This window comes from Petaurus breviceps, unplaced genomic scaffold (genome assembly GCF_028583685.1).
Source record: "Petaurus breviceps papuanus isolate PSGF00001 unplaced genomic scaffold, PetGlider_PUasm1.0 688, whole genome shotgun sequence".
Taxonomy (NCBI): Eukaryota; Metazoa; Chordata; class Mammalia; order Diprotodontia; family Petauridae; genus Petaurus; species Petaurus breviceps.
Window position 1 is genome coordinate 19380951 of NW_027186457.1, and position 23224 is coordinate 19404174.

Genomic DNA, 23224 nt, shown 5'->3' on the forward strand with positions numbered 1-23224 from the left:
TCTCTCTCTCTGTCTCTCTCTCTGTCTCTCTCTGTCTCTCTCTGTCTCTCTCTCTCTCTGTCTCTCTGTCTCTCTGTCTCTCTCTCTTTCTCTCTCTCAATAGGACTGTTTCCCTTTCCTTTCAAGAGAAAGTGGAGAAGCATTAACTGAGCCCTTTAACCTTTTCTCCTAAACTTCACGAATAAATAACGGTCTCTTGATAGGGGGGTAAAAACTTACAAAGATGTGTTCAATTCAGGTCAAAGAATAATCATACTTGCTCTTTAAACATACTGGAAGTGAGATGATGAGCCTTTGTCTAGTGGTTTTCCCCCAGGAACTCATGGAGCAAACTGTTTTGGAGAGGTCTTTGACTTTGGAGTTGTCACTCTCCTCACCTAATTAGCACCTTCATGCCTTGACATCCAGCTTCATTTCCTTTTGCTCACTACTTTCTTACTTAACTTCCCTTCTCTTATACTTTCTGGTTTATCAACTCTTTTCTTCTCTTACTTTGACCTAGTCTCTTGCTCTCCCTTCAGTACAAATTCTTCACCTCCTCCTTAGATTCGTCTTTCCCTTCAATATCAAGTTCCTCTACTTAACTCCGTCTCTTTGAATCCTTCTGCTGCAACTCAATTCTGGATCTTCCTTTACCTGAAATACTTCTGGTTCTTACCTTTAGCCTTTCACCATCTCCTCTTTCACCCTCACCTCCTTAAATTCCTCTCAAATATTCCAAAATTTTCCTTCCTCAAATTAATATTTTGCCTCCTCCTTTTTTTTAAAGCAATTGGGGTTAAGTAACTTGCTCAAGGTTACACGGCCAGGTGTTTCTGGGTGGATGCTAAGTGTCTGAGCCCTGATTCGATCCCCAGGTCATCCCGACACGGGGGCCAGTGCTCTTACTCGCTGTGCTACCTGGCCCTTCCGAAAGAAATGGTGAAGTTTTTTTGTTACTCAAGGCTACCTGGTTAGGATACTTTTTTTTTCTGCTTTTTGGAGGGCAGTTGGGGTTAACTGACTTGCCCAAAGTCACACGGCTAGTAAGTGTGTCAAGTGTCTGAGGTCGCATTTGAACCCAGGTTATGAGCTGTTGAGGAAGCTTCTGTCAGAAAATTCTTAGAGCTTTTGTTTAAGACTTTTCCTTTTTAGATGTCATCACATTTTAATTCTGATGTCAATATATTTTTTATCTCTTAGACGATTTTTTAATAATAATAGACTATTGTTACAGCTATATGGTAAAGACAGTGTGCCATACTGGATAAAGATCTGAGCTTGGAGTCAGAAAGACCTGATTTCATATTCCCATCTCTAACACATATGAAGTTGTGTGATCCTAGGTAAATCAAATCATGCCTCAAGCAAGTGTCTAAGGCAAGTTACAGATACTTTGCTGGTCTGCACAGGTAGAAGGACTTTGCCATCTTTACACCACCACAAATTTTGATTAATCAACAAATCATGAAAATGCTGGTGATTGGGGCAGAACCTCCATCCATTTCATTTACTATATTATAGAAAGACAAGTCATAGCTTATTAGATAAATGAGGGACTTTTTAGCTTTCTCGCCCCAAATGAGATTATGTGTCTCTACAACACAGGGATCATGTGTACTTCCATATTCCCCTAAGCAGACTTTTAAAAAACAACAGCAATAGCTAGGGTTGATACAGCAATTTACGGTTTACAAAACTCTTTACATGCAAAATCCTGTGGGAGGGGGTTTCTACTGTTCTGGGGCACATAGTGGTTTACTACATATTTGCTTAACTGAGATTGAGAGAGGAACTATGTGTTCCACTGTGTACAATATCATTGATATTTTGTTTCTTAAACTTAGTTTACCTGCCTTTAATGTTAACAATAAAGGACTTATTTCTGAAAGAACTGAAGAGATTATCCTCCAAGTATATTTGTATTTTTCCATTTTCATTGGTACGTTATGGGTATAATGGAATGGGCTTTTGATTTTGTGTCAAAGAATATGGATTCAAATCTTGACTCTTACTACCTTAGGTTAGGCACTTACCTCCACTTTGGGCCTCAATTACCTTTTTTTTTTGTGAAATAAGAAATTTGGACCAGATGATCTTAAAAGTATTTCCCAGTTACCAATTCACCTCCTAGGACAGTGGAATGTATTTGAATTGAAGAATCACAGAACAAAGTTTTGAATCCTGGTTTTAGAGGCTGATTACTGCATGCAATTAACCTCCATGTGTCTCAGTTTCCTTGTCTATAAAATGAAGGGAGATTTGACTAGACTCTTTCTCCAGTCCCTTCTAGCTCCAGCGTTATGGTCACATGAAGCCCATAAAGACTGTTTCCCAATTTGAGACAAACTTACTGATCTGGAATTACATTATTATTATTTGTTTAAAGCAATCGGGGTTAAGTAACTTGCTCAAGGTTACACGGCCAGTTATTTCTGGGTGTGGTGCTGAGTATGTGAGCCCGGATTTGATCCAGGTCATCCCGACACTGGAGCCAGTGCTCTTACTCTCTGTGCTACCTGGCCTCCCCTGAATTACATTATATTTTGCTGGATTTTCTCTTACTACTCCTCTCCCCACCTGTAAACCTTCAGAAGGTAGGAAATGAAGAAGATCATAATCCCAATTCCTGAGTCAATGGGTCTATCCTTTGAATTTTTTAACACATAAGTAGATAAGTGGGGGCCATTATAATTCATTATAATTCTAATTCTCCTTTTCTATATATCACACCACTGGACCCAGATGACTTTGGAGGAGAACGTGAGGCTGGTGACTTTGCACAGCCCTCCCTCCCTTAAATCTAGTTCACTTGCAAGTCATAGAATCACCTTCCTGTTGTCATGGTCATCTTTGAAAATGAAGGACAATAACAATGACAAAAAGCCACTAATTGCAACTGAGAGTATAAATGTCCATCTCTTAACTTTTTAGCTTTTCTATTCCTTTTAAAAAATAACCTTTTCTAAAAATTCTGATTAATATTATATGTCCTCTTCTCTCCCTTTATCTAACTCATTCCACACACACCTCTTCCTTTACATAGAAAATGAAAGATGATGAATCCTTCTATAGTTAGATAGGGTAAGGTCTCATTAATTGAACTTAGGGATTTAACCAGAGATTTGTAGCCTTCAAGAAAGTTGAACAAGGGGCAGTGTGACTTAATGGTTAAAATACTACAGACCTGAAGTCAGGGAACAGGTTCAAACTGCCTCAGAAACTTACAAGTTATGTGAACATAAACAATTTTCACTTTTCATCTAAAAGACTCATTTTTCCCATTTGGAAATCATAGCAATACCTACCTTAAAAGACTGTGGTGAGAGGTGCTTCTAAGACTTTAACATACTATATAAAATAAGCCTTTGCTATTAATGAATGCAGTTGTTTGGGTATGCATTTATTTTAAGTCACAAATCAGTCCTTCTTAATTTGAGAAGTCGTTATGCAAATTTAAATTCTGTTGTAGAACAGGATGTCAAATAACCTGGGCCTTCCCAGGAATTAAGAATTGTTCTTCAGAAGCAATTGCCCCTTTTTCACTTGTGACAAAGTATAAATGGGCATTCTACAGTCCCCACAACTTCCCTCTACAGTGATTCCCATCAATGTATAATTAAAAGTGGATTTCCTTTTCCTTGTTTGGTTGGGGACAGGGGGAGGGTCTGGCAAACCTGAGGGATGGAAAGTGAACAAAGGGAACTTTCTTCCAGAGTCTTCCTGCAAACAGTTTATCAGTTACAATTCTTAGGGGTCGAATAGCTGGGCCATTCTAAAGAAGTTCTGGGAAAAAAAAAAAAAGAGGGAGAGAAAGTCAAGCGGGGGTCTCAGAAAAAAAAAATTCAAACTGCATGCCAACTAAGGGGAAAAAAGAAAAAGGCAGGAAAAACCCCTCTCTTTTGTTGGAAAAGGAACTAATGAAGCTGCTGTTAGAACTGGCCACAATGACCCAACAGGGCTGTGCACCCACACTCATTGTGAACCCGCCAGTCACTCCCAGGAATGGGAAAAGGAAACAGTGTGGATGAAAGGAGCTGGCGGGAGCTGATGCTTTCCCAGTTTCACTTGGGGAATCTGGTTGCTGGCATCCATCATTCTGTGCCAACTACCTCAAGTTAGAGTAAAACATGTAAGATTGTCTACTTCTATCTTCTAGAAAAGATGGACTGGTGGGGGGTAAAATCCCATTGTCATTATAAATTGCTAATTAAATAATTATCAATTAGATGGGCAGACAGAACTAATTCCAATGCATCCCTTAGAGAGCTGTCAGTAAAGAAAAACAGTAATTTTGAGTTTTTCCCCCTACACTCTTCTTGCCTTGAGGCTCTGAACAGAGATGATATATGGTATGCCCTACACTGCTTTCTTTTCAACACATATTGTATATTCATGCATAAAGACATATACAGAACTTAAGAGGTATATTGAAAACTTAAGGTTTTTTTCCCATATAAGTGGCCTTAATTCTGCCATGTTAATTGGATACCAGAGTTAGTTTCCAAAAGGATAGAGCAACCTATTTTTTTCAAGTTAAACTAAACTCAGTTTTCTAAAATGTTAATTTTACATCTGATATGCAAGGTTATCCCAAAAGCATTCTTCATATTAGAGAATAAGTATCGCTAAAATTTAAGAATTTTTATGATCAAATATACTAGAACAGGTACACACTTGATTATTGAGAACATAATCCCCAAGTGATCTTTACTTTTAAAAACACATTGGCACACAATTAGAAGAATTATTTTTGTCAAATTTTTAATGATTTAAGATTAATCATAATTCTAAAGGAAACTTTTGTAATGAACGTGGGAGGTTCCAAATCAAAAAGAAACTTTCTGATTCAGGTAACTTTATGATAAATATTTGTTGAATTTGCTTGAGTTGAGTTGAATTGAGTAAGTTGAGTTGAATTGAATTAATTCAAACAGGATTTTTCTTGGTAGGTAGGCCTTAGATACCCAGATTCATCCCATGATGAAACATTCTTGTGCTTGGCTCAGAGTTTGCAGAAGAGCCAGGTATTAACCTGAAATGAGTAGGACATGTTATTAAGAAAGATGTAAATGGAATCCCAAAGCAAATCAAATTAAAATACGCATAGGTGTCATGGCAATCAATCCCTTTGTAGATTGGTTCTGTCTTTTGTCAACTATTTTGAAGATCTACAATTTCATTGTTGCCTCCTTTGTTAACTTTCAATTCTATTCATTAATCATTTCTTCATTTATTAAGTGCCTACTATGTGCCAGATATTGTGAGGTGACCAAACTTTATAAAATCTTGTAGCAAGGCATATGAGATTGAGTATTAAATAAAATAAATCATTATTAAACAGTAGGAAAAGACCTTGCTTATCTATCAGGACTTATTTATCAATTCAGGTAAGTAAAGAACTCTTTAACTCTTAGGTGTGATAAAAAAAGAAAAAATGTTTTTTTCTTTTGTTAATCAGAAATTTGTTATATTCTTTTGATAATGAAATGATGCTGAGATTTTTAGGTTTAAGTTTTAAATCACTTATTTTTGCATGCCATGTCACACTTGATGATAAAAATGAAGTAGAATTCATTATCATATAGTATTAATTATGTTGTAGCATAATAATTTTGTTCCTTCCAATGCTCCCATGCTCCTTACCACTAGAGTTTACTTTTGAGGACATAGAATCAATTGGTATCAGAAACTTTAGGGAGGTTCATCCTGGGCCAGGTCCTTAATTTGATTTACTTTAAGGAATACTTAATGGTTAAAGGTCCTCACTGTGTTGCATTATTGAATTCTTGTTCATGATTCAGGATTGATCCACTTCTGCCTTTCAGCAGGGAGTAGATTTCCAGTGTGGCACAGCATGATTTCAAATCAATAAGGTTAATAGATGTGGAGGCCACACAGTTAGAGGTGATGTGGCTGGCATTTCTGATGCCAATGAGGAAAATTTCAGATGATGAGATGTCACTGTTGTGCTGGCAACAATGTCTCCCATTTTATACACAGCACATACTTGGTTACTAGTCTCTAGGACTGAACATACTCCATTAATCTGACAACTTTAGAGAAATTATTTCAAATTATTGTGTTTCCTCCCTCTTCCAAATTATGGGCCTCTATGATTTCTGAAATGCCAACAGCTCTCTTAATGTAGACAAATAACAATACTCAGTGTTGACTTTCATTGTACATTTAAAAATGCTCAACAGGTCTTATAATCCCATGGATTGTTAGTTCCCTTGAATAGGAAATACTTTCTCTCAAAAAAAAATACATTTAAAAAATTTAAAATGTGCCAACTAGACATTGGGTTTACAAATCCTGGAATCAGAAAGAAGTAGAAAGTACAAGGGGAAGAGTTTACTTTCTATTATATTTACACTGCTGTAACAAATAAAGTGCAAACATATTTGTTAAAGGAAGAATGACAATGTCATTTTGTTCATGCTGTATTCTAATTTGCTAAGATTGTTTCTTGGTTGGAAAACCCGCTAAGAACCCCTTCCAGAACTCAACAGAAGAGACGATTCCATGAAATCTACAATGAGCAAAACCGACTGAATCCACTGTTGACAGTAATCTTCCTTCCTTCCTCCTTTCCTTCATTCCTTTGCACTTTCCTTCCTTTATTTCTGTTCTCCATTCCTCTATTCCTTCCTTCCTCCCTTGCTCTTTCCTTCTTTCCTCCTTCCCTCCCTTCTTTGCTTACCTTCCCTTTCCTTCCTTCCTTCCATCTTTCCTTCCTTCCTTCTCTCTCTTCCTTCCTTCCTTCTCTTTCCTTCCTTCATTTCTTCACTTCTTTTTCTTTTTAACATTCATTTTACAAAGCTAGCCTATATTTGGAGATTTTACACATCTATAAAAAGACAAAAAGGGTACATCATTTCAATAAAATATACATTTTAGCCACTATTCAAATTAAAGGAAGTTTGAGAGACATTATATAATTCACTGATTGATCTGTTTAATCTCTTCCTCTTATAGTCACTCATCTTTAAAGGAAAAAAAAAAAAAGAAAGGAAAAAACAAAAGCAGTTGCCAGAAAGAAAAAAGGAAGAAACTTTACAGAAATTTTCTTTGCTGACTAATATGTGTCATCCTGCTCCCACCCACCATATGCTTTCAGTTTGTGTTGACTCTACTGTATTTTTAGAGACAAATGGAAAATCACTTCCCTTGTACTATTTGGGCAAATTTTGTTCAGAGGAAACAGAACAGGCATTAGAGAAGTGGTGTAGCAGCAGATTGAATTATGGTATTGTTTTGATTCTGACATACTCATTAAACATGTTAAATCGTGGAACATATTAGGTTAACTTGAAAATGTTTAAGGATTGTAGAAGTTAAAATTTTTTTTAATGCACTGGAAGGACCTCTGTTAATTGAGTTGTAATCAGTATTGATCATTAGCCATTTCTTTTATCAGCATGATGAGGCCGTTAATGATGCTGCTGCTGCTGGTGATGATGATGATGATGGTGATGGTGATGATGCTGGTGATAGTGATGGTGATGGTTCAGTTTGCCCACAGAAAAGAGGGAAATGTGTTCCAATAATCTGACGATAATTTCTTTTCAGGGTAAATACACCAGGGTTTACATAATTTGGTCACTGCAAGAACCAGACCAAATGTAGGATCTGGATGAAGTTAAGGAAAGTACTCTGCCTAGTACACAGACATTGCTTTTCCCTAATCTGTCTTGTCCATTTTTAGCCAACTTTCCCTTGAAAGTAAAGATAGTTGCTCAGAATAAAATATGTAAGATAACCATAATAAAATTAAAGTAAAAAAAATCCACATTATTTTTACCTTAGCTTTCCCTCAGGAAAGCAGTGCTTTTGCCAGTTACACATTCAAAAAATCATGTCTAATTTGAATAAATTAACATATTTTGTGTCAAAAATTAATTCTAAGGCAGGAACAAAAAAAAATAAAGAGCCATTTAAGTTTCGTATTTTACAAGGAAAAAAAAAAAAACACAGTATTGTCAGAGCCCATGACAGCTCTGCTAATTTGATGGTCTTTGATGTTAATTTAGGGTTGGCTTTAATTTCAAAACATATTTTTCACTTAATAAGGAAAACAAAAGAAACTTTCTCCTCGCATCCCCAGTGTGTGATCTCAGAATGTTTTGGCTCCTCCAATGTGAGAACGTGATTGTTTTTATTTCCAAGAAGAGATAATAACGCTGGAGAAATAAAAAAAAAGAGTCAAGGCAGCTTGCAGAGTACCGGAAGTTCACAGCCAGAGACTTAATTTCTCACACAATGTACTGTGCAATGGGCCCATTAACATAGATGAATAGGCTCTTTAAAGGTTTTTTTTTCCTTCTTCCAGATATGCAGCTGCCACTGAATGGTGATATGTTAATAAGGTACTCACTCGCCTATTCTTCAGGTAGTCTGGCTTTCTCTACCTAGGTAATCTCCATATAGGGAACTCTATTAGGGGGCTGTATCTTATACCACACCTTCAATTATATTAACACCTGCACAGATAATTCACGCAAGGTAAACTAGTAGGGGGCCTGTGGCCTTAGTCCACCCCTTTTCTCCCCTCAAAGTCACATCTGAGTTGTTTTTTTTTTTTTTAAAGGAAAAAATAGTAAAGTCACTTTTATTACACATCAGTGGGAGCATTCTGAAAAAAAGCTTTCATGCCTAGGAAATTGTTATTTCTTCAAACAACTGACAGCCTGCAGAGGAAACTCTAATGGAAATCCAGCTCCTGCATTGTTATGCATTGCCCTCATGTAGATACAGGGGGGTGGATTAAGTTGCTTCCAAAGGGTCTATTGTGTTCAGCATTAATTTGCAGGGCTCTGGATATTGGAGTTTGAAGGTTTTACAACCTTAGTGTTTACTTAGATGTTCTCCATTGTAGTTTTGTTTATTTGCCTCCATTGGCTCTTATTTCCCAGGAAATGTTACATTTATCTTTATTAACAGCAAATCTGGCACTATGAGTCAGAAGGAAAAAAATAATTACAAACTCTCTACCATTTATTAATTTTAGAGTCTTAGCGTCTTTGTCCTTCAGGGTCACTATTTTTTTTTTAACTGTTAGTTCAGTGAAATATTACACAAATAAATCTCTTTCTCAAGAAAATGTTTATACCACCCAGTTAAGCAATGATATGACAATATATTTTGAAGTGAGTGTGGAATTATATCCTTCTGAAATGTAACTTTAGATGAAATTAACATAATTTTCCCTCTTTGCCTTCAATATACTATGATTTCAAAGATATGGTTCTAAGCAAGGAGAAATATGATTCTTGAGTCAAGGTGAGGAAGTTTGCTAAACAAATGGTCAGTCCTTTCAATTTTTTTTAAATAATAATTTCTAATTACAAGATTCATATCTTAAATGTCAGCTACTACCTTCCTTTCTTGAAATTGGCTATTTTTCTCAGTGGACTTTTCAGTTTAATACATTAAATCCTGCATGTGGTATTTTACTTTTAGACAATCTGTGGAAGTTTAATCTTTCTATCAAGAAAAAAAATAAACTTTTATCTAAGAATGTTATTTTGTTTGACTTCATTTCCCTTTGGATCTTGGAGGTGATATATATAAACATGCATTAAAATACATTACAAATTCAATCAAACTACATCCCCCCAAAAAGGTTCAATGGAACTTACACTGATCTTAATTTGAATTAAGAGGCTCAATTGAATAAAGTACATTATGGTTGAACAATTTCAATTCTTCCTCTCTTGCAGGCTTTGTTTGAGAAAAGAAACCAACACAGTCTACAGGTCAGACTCCATTGTAAGTAAATTCTTTTTGTTTTGAACAAAGTCCTGTTTGTTTTGAGCACTTGGTCAGTATTTTCGACAACTCTTCACAAATATTTTAAAATATTAGTACCATTGAAAGTGAACATGAAGATATTGTAGGTCGGTACGCATTAATGTAGAGGAAGATGCCTGGACTGGATCAAGATTTGGAGGCTCTAATTCTGGTTATGCTACTAACAAGTTGGATGAACTTGGGTAAATTACCTTTCCTCCTGGAGATTCAGCTTACTTATTTATTTAAAAAAAAATGAAAAATGAGTGCTTTGGATGTATTGATTTCTCAGGTTCCTCCCAACCCTAAAATTTTATAAATCTGTCACACACCATTGATTAGACCCCTTACCAATTTCAAAGGGTACTTCTAAGCCAGAATAAATTCCTAGACAAAATCATTATCATCATATAACTGGATGACCTTTACAAGCTCTGATCATGAGACTTTATATTGATAGATAAATGTTCGTACTGATTATCACTAACCGTGAACAATTTCTCTATGTTAATTAGGTCCTCTTTTTGGGGGACAACAAAGGAAACTCAATATTTTGAAAACTAGCTCTGATAGCACAGGATGAGGAAGATCCCAATCTCTCCTGAGGAATCTCCTTCCACTGTGGAATCATTTTAATTGTGACAAGTTTTTTCTTGATGTCAAGGCCAAATTAGGTTCTTTAAGACTTCCATCCACTGTTCCAAGTTCTACCCTCTGGGTCCATGTATGAGGCAACTACTCTCTACTACTCTACACTACTCTCACATGACAAGACTTCATAGTTGACAACAAAGTCTTGTTAGCTGAGAAAAAAAAAAAAACCTTAAATGTTAAATAATTTAGGAAAAAGGTTTATTAAATCATCCAACAGAGGAGAGAGCCAAAAAAGAAAGTGGCCATCCCATCCTCTACAATGTCTGTAAATTACACATTGTATAGAATCCAAAGGAACAATCTGTTAGCACAGAGGCAGTTTCCAGGTAAGACATCTGGGTTGCTTGAGATGTATGAGAAGAGAAAACTTACATTCCTTATATCAATCTTTGGATGTGACCAGGTTTCTTGTCCTCACAATGAACTTCCTGAATTAATCCTTAAAGAAATCTGGTCTCTACAGGAACAGGTCTGGTTTCTCAGTCACACAGGGCTGTGTTCAAATAATGCCATGGTTCTCCCATAATCCTTCACTACTTCAGGGAAAGAATTTCCAGTTCCTTCAACTAGTCACCATATGATAGGGATTCAAGTTCCTTCACCACACTACTTGCCTTCCCCTGGGTGCTTCCTAGTTTAGCTATGGCTTTCCTAAACTGAATTATCTGACCAGGGCAGAACACAGAAGTATTATTACTTCATTATTCCTGGAAGTTAAGACTCTTATTGGATTCCAACATCACATTTGATTTTTGACTAGATCACATTTGATTTTAATTTACATGTCCTGTAGACTCATCCCCAAGTTAAATTAATAAGCTATTAACTAACCATGCCTTTCTCATCTCATACTTCTGAGGCTGATTTTTGTTTAATCTAAGTTGACATTTTAGTTGAATTCTATCTTAGATTCAGATCAATGTTCTAGCCTGTCAATATCTTCTTGGATCCTTATTATATCATCATGTATTAGCTATCCAGCCCCTGGCTTTGTGTTATTTGAAAATTTTATAGGCATACCTGTATCATCCATTTCTCTCTCTCTGTCTGTCTCTTTCTCTGTCTCTGTCTCTCTCTGTCACTCCCTCTCTGTCTCTGTCTCTCTGTCTCTCTGTTTCTGTCTTTCTCTAATTTTTGCCTGTAACAAAATTGAAAAAAAAAAAAAATAAACAGCACAGGGTCAAGCATAGATCCATGGGGAACTCAAAAAAATCCCTTCTGCCAAATTGACATTTAATTCTAAATGACTATTCTTTGGATACAGGCATTCAACCAGTTCTAAAACTATATAATTATGTCATCACATAGGACACATCTCTCCATCTTTTTTTCTGCAAGAATAACATAAAATTCTATCAAGTTCTTTGCTAAAGTCTGGGTAATCTCTCTTTATACAATTTCTTAGATCTTGGGAGAAATTTTCTTCTATTGTATTAATAACCTGTTATTAATTAGAAACCAGACTTTGTATTTGCTCATTTTGGGACTAGCCCCTATAGGCCAGTCAGTGAGTCTCCACAGAACATTACTGATAGATGAGATTGACCAAATCCTCCAGGAACATGCTCCTCCCTTTTGGGCAGGACCCCACCAACAAGGAGACCTTTCTTCTGTTTAGAATGAAAACAGAATCTAATCTAGGTGAATTCCAGCCCTAAAGCATTAAGCTAAAGTCCTAGTAACACTCCATTAGAGTTTAGGGTGACCCAGCTCATGAAGGAGACAACCAATCAGAGTGGTCTGGGTAGAGATGGATTCCTTTGTGCAGATTGCTGGAGGCCTCTGAGTCTCATAATCAAGCCACATTCTCAGCAGGAGGAGCTGAAGGCTTTCAGTCTACCTCTTCCTTTGAAAGTCTACCCCCTCATTAATTGTTCACCAATCAGGGTAAATTTTCACCTGTCAAGGGTCCTTCCTTTTTTAAAGGTATTTAAGAATTCAGGGATCTCCATGGTTTTGTCTTTAATTACCTAGAGAAACCATTGGCTATCAATTTATTGATTATTGGTTAGCCTAATTAATAAACTGATTATGAATTACCCAGAAACTTTTCATTCATTTCAATCTACCAGATGGTAACCATGTCAAATAAGGAAGTAAATTTAGTCTAGAATGACGTGTTCTTCATGAAACCACACCAGGGTCTTTGTTCATGCTTCTAGATATTCACTAAGCATCTCTTAATTGATCTGTTCTAGAAGTTGCCCAGGATTCAAAGTTGAGGACACTGGTCCATAATGTATAGACTTAATTGTTTTTCCTTCTCTGAAAATCAGGACCCCTGTGGCACCTTCTCCATTTTCCAAAATCTTTGTAATATCACTGACAGTGACTTAGCAGTCACACCTGCTTGTTATTTCGGTCTCTGAGGATATAATTCATTCATTTGGGTCAACGTTTGAATCTACCGAGAACAGTTAGACGCTTTCTTACTTTCTGCTTAAGTAATGTTGAATATCACTTCCTTGTTGGCCATTTTATTCTCTCATTTTCACAGTGAAGGTCACACTCTTCTTGTCAGAGAAAACAGAAACTGATTCTGTAGATCTATGATTTGAAAATGGGGGACATGACGCCTGTAGTGTCTGCCTTGGAGGGGTCTTGGGAACATTAAATGAAATGATGTAGGTAAAAATCCTTCGCAAAGTTTAAAGTGACATCACATAGATGGATGCTATTACAACAACTCAATTTCAAGTATCATTTTGAAGCTTAGAAAATGGATAAACAAGTATGTTAATTTCAAAATAACTCAAATTTAGAAGAGAGGCAGCTTGGTTTATAAAAGGTAGGGGGTTGTCCTTGGAGGTAAGAAAATCTGGGTTCAAGTCCTACTTTCAACACCAATTACATGACCTTGGACAAGTTTCATAAACTCTCAGTTTATACAATTATGATTTGTAGAACACATTTAGATTTATATTCATAGAGAAAGTTTTCTCACTGGACATTCTTTTATACTGATAAATCACACATATGGACCAAAAAATCCATTTTTATAATACTTCATACTTAATGGATCATCTTAAGGTTTAGAACTTGAATCCCCACAACAACTTTGAGAGGACAGTATTGCAAGTATTATTGGTCCCATTTATTAAATGAGTAAACTTAATTTAAGAAAAATGACTTTTCTGAGTTCATTAACTACTAACTGGCAACACCATCATCAAATCCAACTTTTTAAAGTCCATTTTCAGGGTTTGTACCCTCTGAACTCTATTGCACTTTATTGCTTCTAATACATTTTGTTAGTTTATGCATGATGGCAAATGAGTGGTATAGACACTAAATGCTTTAGTTTAAGGAAGGAGAGTTCACTGTTCCTGCAATATTCCTGGGCAAAGTTCATATAGGAGGTGAGATCTGAAGGGGGTCTGAAGGATTTGTAGGATGATTATAGGTAAACAGGAAAAGGGATGGGGAAGAACATTTTATATATGGAAGGAAAAGAATGAAAAAAAGTTCTAAGCTGCTATCAGAGATGCAGAGGGTGGGCCCCTTGGCTCAGAAGCTCTGATTCCTGCTCTTTTGGTAGAGTACTTAGGCTCAGAAGAGTGGTGAAGAGTTCAAAGTGGTAGTTTAGTTGCAGGCTGACAAAAGCTAACAGTGGTTGCCCAGGTAAATCTCATCCTCTACACATGTTGGACAGGTCACTAAGTATAAAAATAAGCCCTAAATTCCTCTCAATCTAATTCAATAGAGTTCTCAGGATATCTGTTCATCAAAGAGGGAATGCTTAGATGTACACACAAGCCTCCATTGTGGTGGCATTTCACTCCAGTTGGTGCGCAGGTGGACAAGCCTGGGGGAGGAAGGGACTTCAGAAAGTACCTAATCTATCTCCTTCGTTGCTCAGATCGGACACTGGACACTGAAAAGGGAGGTTTCCCTTTGGTTTGTCAAGAATGCAGTCTTCACACTGGTGGACATCTCTCACCATGCTGCCTGCACTTGGGTCATCCACCCCTCCTCTCCAGACCAGAACCATGGAAGCTGCTCCTGGGGCACTGTACTGTTAGAGGTAAAACTTGACTTTATCTTGCCCATAACAAGGCCCCCAAATCACTTCTGAGCCATCTCTACTAGGGCACTGTGGCCAGATTACTTTGCCCTCCCATTTGATCTGCTTTTAGTGGATTATTTTAATCACTATTAGAATTTAAGCTCCATGAGGGCAAAGGTTGTGTTGTTTGCTTGTATTTGTTTTCCTAGGGTTTAGCCCAGTGTATGGTACATTAAAAGTATTAATAAATGGTCTCCCCTTCTCTCTCCTCCATATGAGGCAACTGAGTCCCAGAGAGGTAAAGGAAATTTCCCCAAGTAACACAGATAAAAGGAGCAGAAATAGGACTAGAGTCCATGTGTTTTATCTTCAAGGCTTGTGTGTTTCCTTCTGTACTGGGGTGATTCTGAAAAAGAGAAAGTGTGTGAAGTGTGTGTGTGTGTGTGTGTGTGTGTGTGTGTGTGTAAGAGAGAGAGAGAGAGAGAGAGAGAGAGAGAGAGAGAGAGAGAGAGAGAGAGGGAGAGAGAGAGAGCAAGGTAGGAAGGGTGGGGAGAGAGGGAAAGAGAGAGATGAAGGGAAGGAGGGAGGAAGGGAGGAAAGAAAAAAGGAGAGGAGAGGAGGAGAGAGGCAGGGAGAAAAGGAAAGAAAGATAAAAGAAATTATGAGTAACATAAGTCCCAATTCTGGTTATGGGATGGAGGGCAAACCATTTACCTTTATAGACCTCAGTTTCTTCATCTATAAAATGGAAAGTTTGTACTAGATCAGTGAAGTCAAATTCAAATAGAAATGGAGACCATTGAATCATACATAAGGATCCCAAGGGGCTTATAAAATTTAGAAAACCATACATTCACATTATGTTTTATCACTTTTTACATATTTTTCAATTACATTTTAATTTGGTTCAGGACCCACTTAAGAGTGTTATAGACTGCATGTGCAAGTCACATGTCTGAAACCTCTCACCTTGATGACCTGCAAAATCCCTCTCATGTCTCAATCTATAATCCTATGAAGAATACAGGTCTGACCGTGTTCCCCTTCTGTCTACTCAAAAAACTCCAGTGGATACCTCAGGTATCAAATATAAAATTCTCTTCTTGCTTGATGTCTGTCACAGCAGAATGTGAACTCCACAAGGGCAGGGATTACTTTTTCCCTGCATAGTATCCCCAGCCTTAGCACAGTGCTAATAAGAAGCTAACAAGCACAGTGTTTAATTGCTGTGAATGATGGCACAAATAGTTATTCCAATGTACTGGGGGAAGCTAAGGCTAGTGGATCACTTGAAATCAGAAGATCTGATTAGCATTAGGTTAAACTGTTCAGGTGTCTGTACTTAATCCAGAACCCATATATTAAGTCCCTGGGGAAAGAAGAAGGGGAGGGGGGACTAAACTCCTTGAGGAAGGACAAACCAGTCTAGTTTGAAAATGGAAAGTCATAGCTCAGATGCCACTTAGTAGTGAGATCAGCCCACGGAAGGCCACTGCATTTATCACCCTGGAGGGAGATAGGGAGACTGCCTTCCCCTCCCCTCCAAAAGAAACAAAACAAGGCAAAACTAAAAACCCAACAATAACATCAACAGGCACTTATTACATTCTTCTTGGCTATTTGAAGATGTATACATGGCTTAATTCAAGGCCATCTAGCACAGACATCTGATTGCAGAATTCTAGAAGGCTCCAAATGTAACCAAATACTTTATAAGTAAAATCTGTACATCTGACCTCGCTAGAAAGACTAGGATGACTTAGGGATGTGGGCCAAGAACTGATCTCTTGGAGAAGTATCACGAATTAGGTCATGGTGATGGAAAGGAGTCTAACAGTTTCCAGACTTGAATGAGAAATGATACCAACAATTCCCATTTTCTCTTTTCCTGGGAACAGATATGTAAACACTATATAGGACAAGTAAGAGAGGATGGGCAAGGGCAGCTGTGACTAGTCAGAAATCCAAAACTGACTCTTGCAACTGTGAAAACATTTTTGATCACTGATCTCATATTTGAAAAATCTCATATATAGTTCTAAGTCTGTTGATGATACTTCTTTTGTAATTGCTCCTAGATTTTCCCTTTTTTTAATGTATGTTTTTATCAAATTTCTATAGAATGTTGGTTGTGATTTCTGTCCATCTCACACATATCTATTTCAATGTAAGGGTAGGTCTGAGACTAGACCAATTTTTTTTTTAATTTTCAGCATTAATTTCTTCTTATAATCCCTATTTATACAGAATCCTTTTTGGTGAACTTTATAAAGAGTGGCCAAAAGTTTTGTACTTTTATTTTTAAAAATTCCAAATGCAGGCTAAGTTTGGTAGTTGTATTTGGAAGCAGTATACACAATATGATTTGTCAACATTAATGTAAAGCACAAAAGTAATTAATGTACATTTAAACACATAATGTAATCTACTTGAGAGTTGGGACTATTTTTTTAAAATTTTGTCTTTGTAACCCCCATACCTTGGACTTTGCTTGAAAACAGCAGGGAATTTATAAATGCTTTTTGAATATAATTTAGGTATTATTATTATTTAGCTATCATTCAACACATAGTGCTATGATTTTCATTCTTTGGATAGACTAGCACAACTCAGGTATTGCTCTGTAGAGGGGCAGCGAGGTGGTGCCATAGTGGATAGAGTGGGGGAGGCCTGGAGTCAGGAAGACTCATCTTCCTGTGTTCAAATCTGACCTCAGACTTATTAGCTATGTGACCCTAAGCAAGTCACTTAAACCTGTTGGCCTCAGTTTCCTCATCTGTAAAATAAGCTGGAGAAGGAAATGGCAAATCACTCCAGTATCTTTGCCAAGAAAATTCCAAATGGGGTCACAAAGTGTTAAATATGACTGAACAACAGCACTGTTCTCTTACTGAGTTTATACTTCCCATTACAGTCAGTACAAAGTAAGCTCCAGTGACTGTTTTCACTTTTGCGTTCTCAGGACAATACAAGGAATATAATTTGTGTTTAATAAATGTTGCCTGAATTTGATTATTAGATGACAGGAAGGTCAGTCAAACATAAGGTTATGAGAGAAATAAGAAATCCATTAGGAATAAGAAAGGGAAGAGGATATATAGCAAGATTATGAGTAAAAAAACTTTGGAAAAGGGAAAAAATGAGAGAAAGATGGAAAATATTGACTAAAAACAATTGTTTTAATGGTTATTTTAACTTTGCTTAACCAAGAGGAAAGAACGGACACACAAACAGGAATGGAGATCTACAACATGTAAAATTATAAAAACTATTGACAGAAAGACTAAAATGATACTAGAATGTAGGTTGAAATACCAGCTGAAACAATGTAAATTAAATAAATAAAAGGAATACAGGTGTAGAAAATGAGAAAAAAAATTAAAAGAAATTCAAAGGAACATGGGAAACAAATTAAAAACATGCATAAATCATCTGTATAAAATTGCTCAGCTTCCCAAGGAAAGGAGAAGGGAGGGAGAGAACTTGGAACTCAAAAGTGAAATTAAAAAAAAAAAGATTTTTTTTTACATATAATCGAGAAAAACATAAGAGAGGAAAAGTGCATACATGTTGAAGAAACCAACCCAGAAAAACAGGTGAAAGTATGTGAATGTCTAAATCACAGTCACTGCAGAGGTAACATAACTTTGGGTTTTGCCAGCATAGGAATTGGATGGAAAAGATTTGCAATGGAAAAGTGGGCAAGAGGACGAGTAAGCAACAGCACATGCCTGCATGCACTTTGAGCATCCAGAGAAAAATCTTGCCTTGGATTGGAAAAGTGGCCAAATGTGGGTCCTGGAAATCAGTCCCAAGTGCCTCCTCACTCCCTTGCCTTCACCAAATGAGAGTTGTTTATTAGGTCAGGGTGCAAACCCATCACCTAACAATGTGGAACTGTGGGGAAACACGTGGTCTGAGGTTCTGCTGCTTCACTGTTGACTTACCAAATTCAATAGAAAAGAAGAAAAGGAAAAAGCCAAAAAAATATGTTCATTCTCTGCATCCCAGTGCGTTGGGATCTCTTCTCTTACCTTTCAACAGGCAAGTAACACATGCAAATCTCCCCACAAATCAGGAAGCAAATAGGCTCGTTCCTGTTCGCTTGTCATTGTAATGAAGCATCTGCTCACGTTTGTCTTTTCCCCTGTAACTTCATTTCCCCCCCAACTCACTCACTGCGTGATCTGGCTCCCAACCCTCGCCCTGCCACCTTTGTGCTGCTATATCATCTTTTCCTTGTGGCTGCATCACTAGACGCCTGAGCTAAGAGCTCATTAACAAACTGGTACGGTAACTTGCGCACCGCAATCCCTCTACTGCTCCTGGAGGCGGCTTTTCCCTGGGCGCTCCAGTGCAGTGAGGTTCAGGCAGGCTGCAGCAGCGGCCGGCAGCTCTCCAACAGCCGCAGCCTCAGCAGCTGCAGCAGTAGCAGCAGCAGCAGCCACTCGGGAGACCCAGCCCAGAGCCATACAGAGCAGGGCTTGGCAGAGGCAAAGGTAATCACGTTGATTTCTGTTCCATTTCTGGCAAGGGACGTGGATTTCTACAGCAGAAAGGGCAAGCAGGCAAAAGTTGGTGTGTTTAAATGCAGACCAACTTTTAGCAGCTACAAATGGGCTTTAAGGAGGGAAGGCTTGGATGAAAATGCAAAGAGATAATCAAGGCACATTGAGACTCAAGGGGAGAGAGGACAGCTAGTAACAAGGGAATGCAAAGCAGATGAGGCTTAGCTGAGTCTAGGGGGATGTGGGGGTTGGGGGCTGGTCGTTATTTTGTTAAAGAAGGAGGCGAAACAACAGGCTCAGGCTTGGCAGATGGGAGGAGTTTCTATCTTCATGTTAGGAGGCACATTCACGGAATCTCAGAGTTAGATGGCACCTCTGAGGTCATTTAGTCTAGCCTTAGTGATCCTGCCTAAAATTGTGTTCCTTTTGTAGGCTGGCTGCAAAGTTTTGGACCACACCTCCTATACTGAAGGCAATTGGAAAGCATAGTCTCCCTAGGTGGTGGCTCTGTGGGTCTCCTCTGTGGCTATGTACACACGTGCATGTATATGTATTTGTATGTGTGTATATAGTGTGTGTTGCAAGATCATACACATGTATATATAGTTACATATATGTGTGTGCATTTATGCATATGTGGGTATTGCATATGGCTATACACATATACGCATATATATACATACACACACATATATATTTCTGTCCTGTAGAAAATAGTTGTAAAGGGAATAAGCGCTGTATAATTTTCAGTTGTATCAGTTACATTGGAGTTGGGGGAATAAGCAGGGTATTTTCATTTTAATATTGCCTGTTTGATTTTTGCATTGGAGAATATTTTTTTCCCAGTTATTGCTTACTACTTAACATCTTTATGTCTGAGTGCATCCTTATGAAAGTAGAAAACATTATATTGAACTGGGATACTAGTCAAGGGAAATATACCCTCACTTGAGCTATGGTGCTGGCACCATGCTTTGTGTGTCATTCTCATTCAAAAAGCAAATAATGTGTGCATTGTCCAAACCGTCCAAGTTCATAGTACATTGGTTCTTCCTTTATCCATTTATTATACCTCAATACAAGAGTGAAATATTTAAGAACAATAAATTTAAAAATGGTAAAAAAATTTTTATGGATGGTTTACTGAATTTCTGGTGAAAGTTACAGTTTGTATGTTACACATGAAGGTGGAATGTATTTTTAGGACATTTCATTTAAACAAATTAATTAATTTTAAAGGGGTCTTTTCCCCATTATTTTATGTGACTTGAGAGAACTCTGCTAAAAATCTATTGCTGTCCTGGGATAGTTTTAGAAACAAGCAAATTTTTAAAAATCCAGAATTCTCAAACTTTGCCTTGACTCTCTTGGGCATTCTTAAAAAAAAAAGTTCAAATAGTGGTTGGTTTAGATTATTGTAAAGTAATTGGTTGGGATTATGTATTGTATCAATGAGTGGGATAGCAGCCAAGATGACACTGGATGTTTTTGCTCCAATACTCCCAACAGATCTTTGATATCAAACACAAGGATCTTTCTTCCAACAGAGTGTTGTTAGCAATTTTAAAAATAATGTAAGGAGGTTACTTCTGAAATTCTCACTTCCTTTGTGATTAAGTAGAAAAGGCACATACCTCACTGAAGCAGACATTACAGAAAGGCCACATTCCACTGAGGGGGAAAATATAGACATCTGACCAGTCTAGAATGATTTCCTTAACAAATTTCATCAAAATAAGTCAAACTAAAGATTATTTTGAAGTTTCATTATTTTTATATATAATTTACAGCAATCAATTTATGATTTTAATATAAAGTTATAATGCTCTATGGAAGATCATACTTAATTTGAGGGTTTAAGAATCAGTAATAGAATAAAAGTAGACCTAAGTTTTGCATTTAATTTAATTCTATGATCCCCACCCCCATGCCAAATGTCAACGTGAGCATCTAAATATGAGCTTATTAGCTGACAGGCATAAACTATTTTCATTGAATTATGCCTGTGTTCTGTACCGGGACATAATCCCTGCAGTCCTGACTTTGCCCTTGTTTATTTAAATCTGATGTGCACCGATGATCAGCCTTTCAGAGAGGCTGCATATCCATGAATGTGGGATGCCCTGATTAGACATTCAAATGAACCTGGTTTCTTTGAATATGGCCTAATGATTGAATGTTCCCCCAAACACAGGGACTCCTCAGGGAAATACAGTGATGCCTCAGCACATTTCCTCAAGGCCTGGAGACTACTTGAAGCCAAGAAGCTCCACTCTACCTAACTACTTAGGAGTCCTCCGCTTTAATCACCACGGCTAAGTTCACACTTAAGCAATTAACCATATGATTGCTCCGGTATGAATGAGCTCACCCCTCATCAGTGTCTTTCCTTCAGGCACTGATAGACAGCATAGTCTATGCCTCAGGATTTCGACATTTGTCTGAAAGGTACAAGTCTCTCAATATACAGGCTAATAAAAAAAAGATATTGAGCATCTTCATTCATTCCCCAATGGTATTTCCAAACATTTCAGACCCTTCCCCCTACCCACTATCCTTCACCAGTAGTTGGCTGCTCTTTCTCTCTCTCTCTCTCTCTCTCTCTCTCTCTCTCTCTCTCTCTCTCTTCCTCTCCCTCTCCCTCTTACTTTGTATATACTTTGTATTTACATGTATATTTATTCATGTATTTTGGTGTATAATAAATTGTCTTGTATTACTCAAGAGGCAGCTTGGCATAGGAAGAGCAGGCTGTTGTCAGATTCAAGGGGACCTTGGCCTCTTCTGAACACTGTGTGACATTGGGCAGGATGCCTTTTCTCTGAGTTGCAGAGAAGGTGCCCGTTTATTTATTTATTTTTTTATGAGCAATTGCGGTTAAGTAACTTGCTCAAGGTTTCTGGGTGGGTGCTAAGTGTCTGAGCCCGGATTCGATCCCCAGGACATCCTGACACTGGGGCCGGTGCTCTTACTCGCTGTGCTACCTGGCCACCCCAAAGGTGTCAGTTTAAAAAAAATCTTTGTATTTATATATGTATATGTTTGTTCTTCTTTTCTTCCCCTCCTCCCACCTTGCAAAATCTCCTAGAGGGAAGGGATTGTTGTTTTTTACTTTGCAGGAAGGGTAAGGCAAAGGAAGAAACATGGAGTACCTACTATGTGCTGGAAACCATGCTAACCATTTTATAGAGATTATCTCACTTCATTGTAGACCCAGAGCTTGGCTGGAGGGAGGGCTGAAGGGACAAACATTTATTAAGCTGTGCATCAGGCACTTTAAAATATTATTTCATTTGATCTTCACAAAATGCTTGTGAAGCAGGTGCTGTCATTAGCCTAATTTTAGAGTCGAGGAAACTAAGGCAGCCTGTGGTTAAGTGATTTGCTTAGGGTCACACATCTGTCTGAACTTGATTTCAGATCTTCCTGAGTCCAGGGCTGGTAATATAGGCTCCTCATTACCACTGAAGGACATATTACATCTATCTGTATCTGTATCTCTAGAATTCTATCTATCTATCTATCTATCTATCTATCTATATGATATGCCCTTCACATACACACATACACATATACATATATTTATATATGCACATACATACATGTATATAAATCCACACAATAAATATATGTTTACATATATACACATATAAGTTTATATATAAATCATATAAGTTTTATATATACATATATATATGTTGGATTTGTTGAATTAAGATACCAATCCCTCTACTCACTTTAGATTATAGCCACAATTATAATTGAAGATCAGATGCTCAGGATTACATGAAGGTTGAAGCTTGGATACTGACCCTTCATCCTCTCAGCTTCTTGTTGCCTTATTTCTCATTTGCACAGAGGTAGGAAAGACCTTCCTCTGTAGACTTCCTCAATATGGAGTCTGTGTTTCTTTTGTATGTATTTAATATTTTGATAATTGCATTTCGACATAATTGGCTTTTTTTTGGTAATCCTATATATTTTATGCATTTAAAAACCTTATACCAAGAATGAGTCCGAAGATTTTACAGGCTCAAGCCTGTCAATGACACTAGAAAAGGTTAAGAAACCACTGGGGTCAGAGTAAGCAATTAGGATTTTTAAACAAGTTAACTGTAACGAAGAACTAGTTCTCTTTTGGAGAATCCTCTCCCAGGATCTGGCTAGGCAAAGATATGTTTAGATAGGTTGCTGAATTGTTTATAAAACTTTGAATTTGCTAGACTTAATTTTTAGATGCCTTCAGACTGAATGGTTTTTACAGATGTGAATCCAGACAAGA

The 23224-nt window shown here is 37.4% G+C and overlaps 2 long non-coding RNA genes across 6 annotated transcripts in view; one reads left to right on the plus strand and one right to left on the minus strand.

The window, feature by feature from the left end:
• Positions 1 to 4726: 4726 nt before the first annotated feature.
• Positions 4727 to 18585, minus strand: LOC138174403 (uncharacterized). Its single transcript, XR_011171708.1, has 2 exons — positions 18469 to 18585; positions 4727 to 5014 (listed from the first exon to the last, which is right to left on the minus strand). It is a non-coding gene; the product is annotated as an uncharacterized lncRNA (long non-coding RNA).
• LOC138174402 (uncharacterized) overlaps positions 17845 to 23224 on the plus strand; it is a 51818-nt gene continuing 46438 nt past the window's right edge. For all 5 annotated transcript variants that reach the window (XR_011171703.1, XR_011171704.1, XR_011171707.1 and 2 more), the window contains exons 1-2: positions 17845 to 18933; positions 21137 to 21390. This is a non-coding gene — a long non-coding RNA (uncharacterized lncRNA). The remainder of the gene's footprint in view (positions 18934 to 21136; positions 21391 to 23224) is intronic.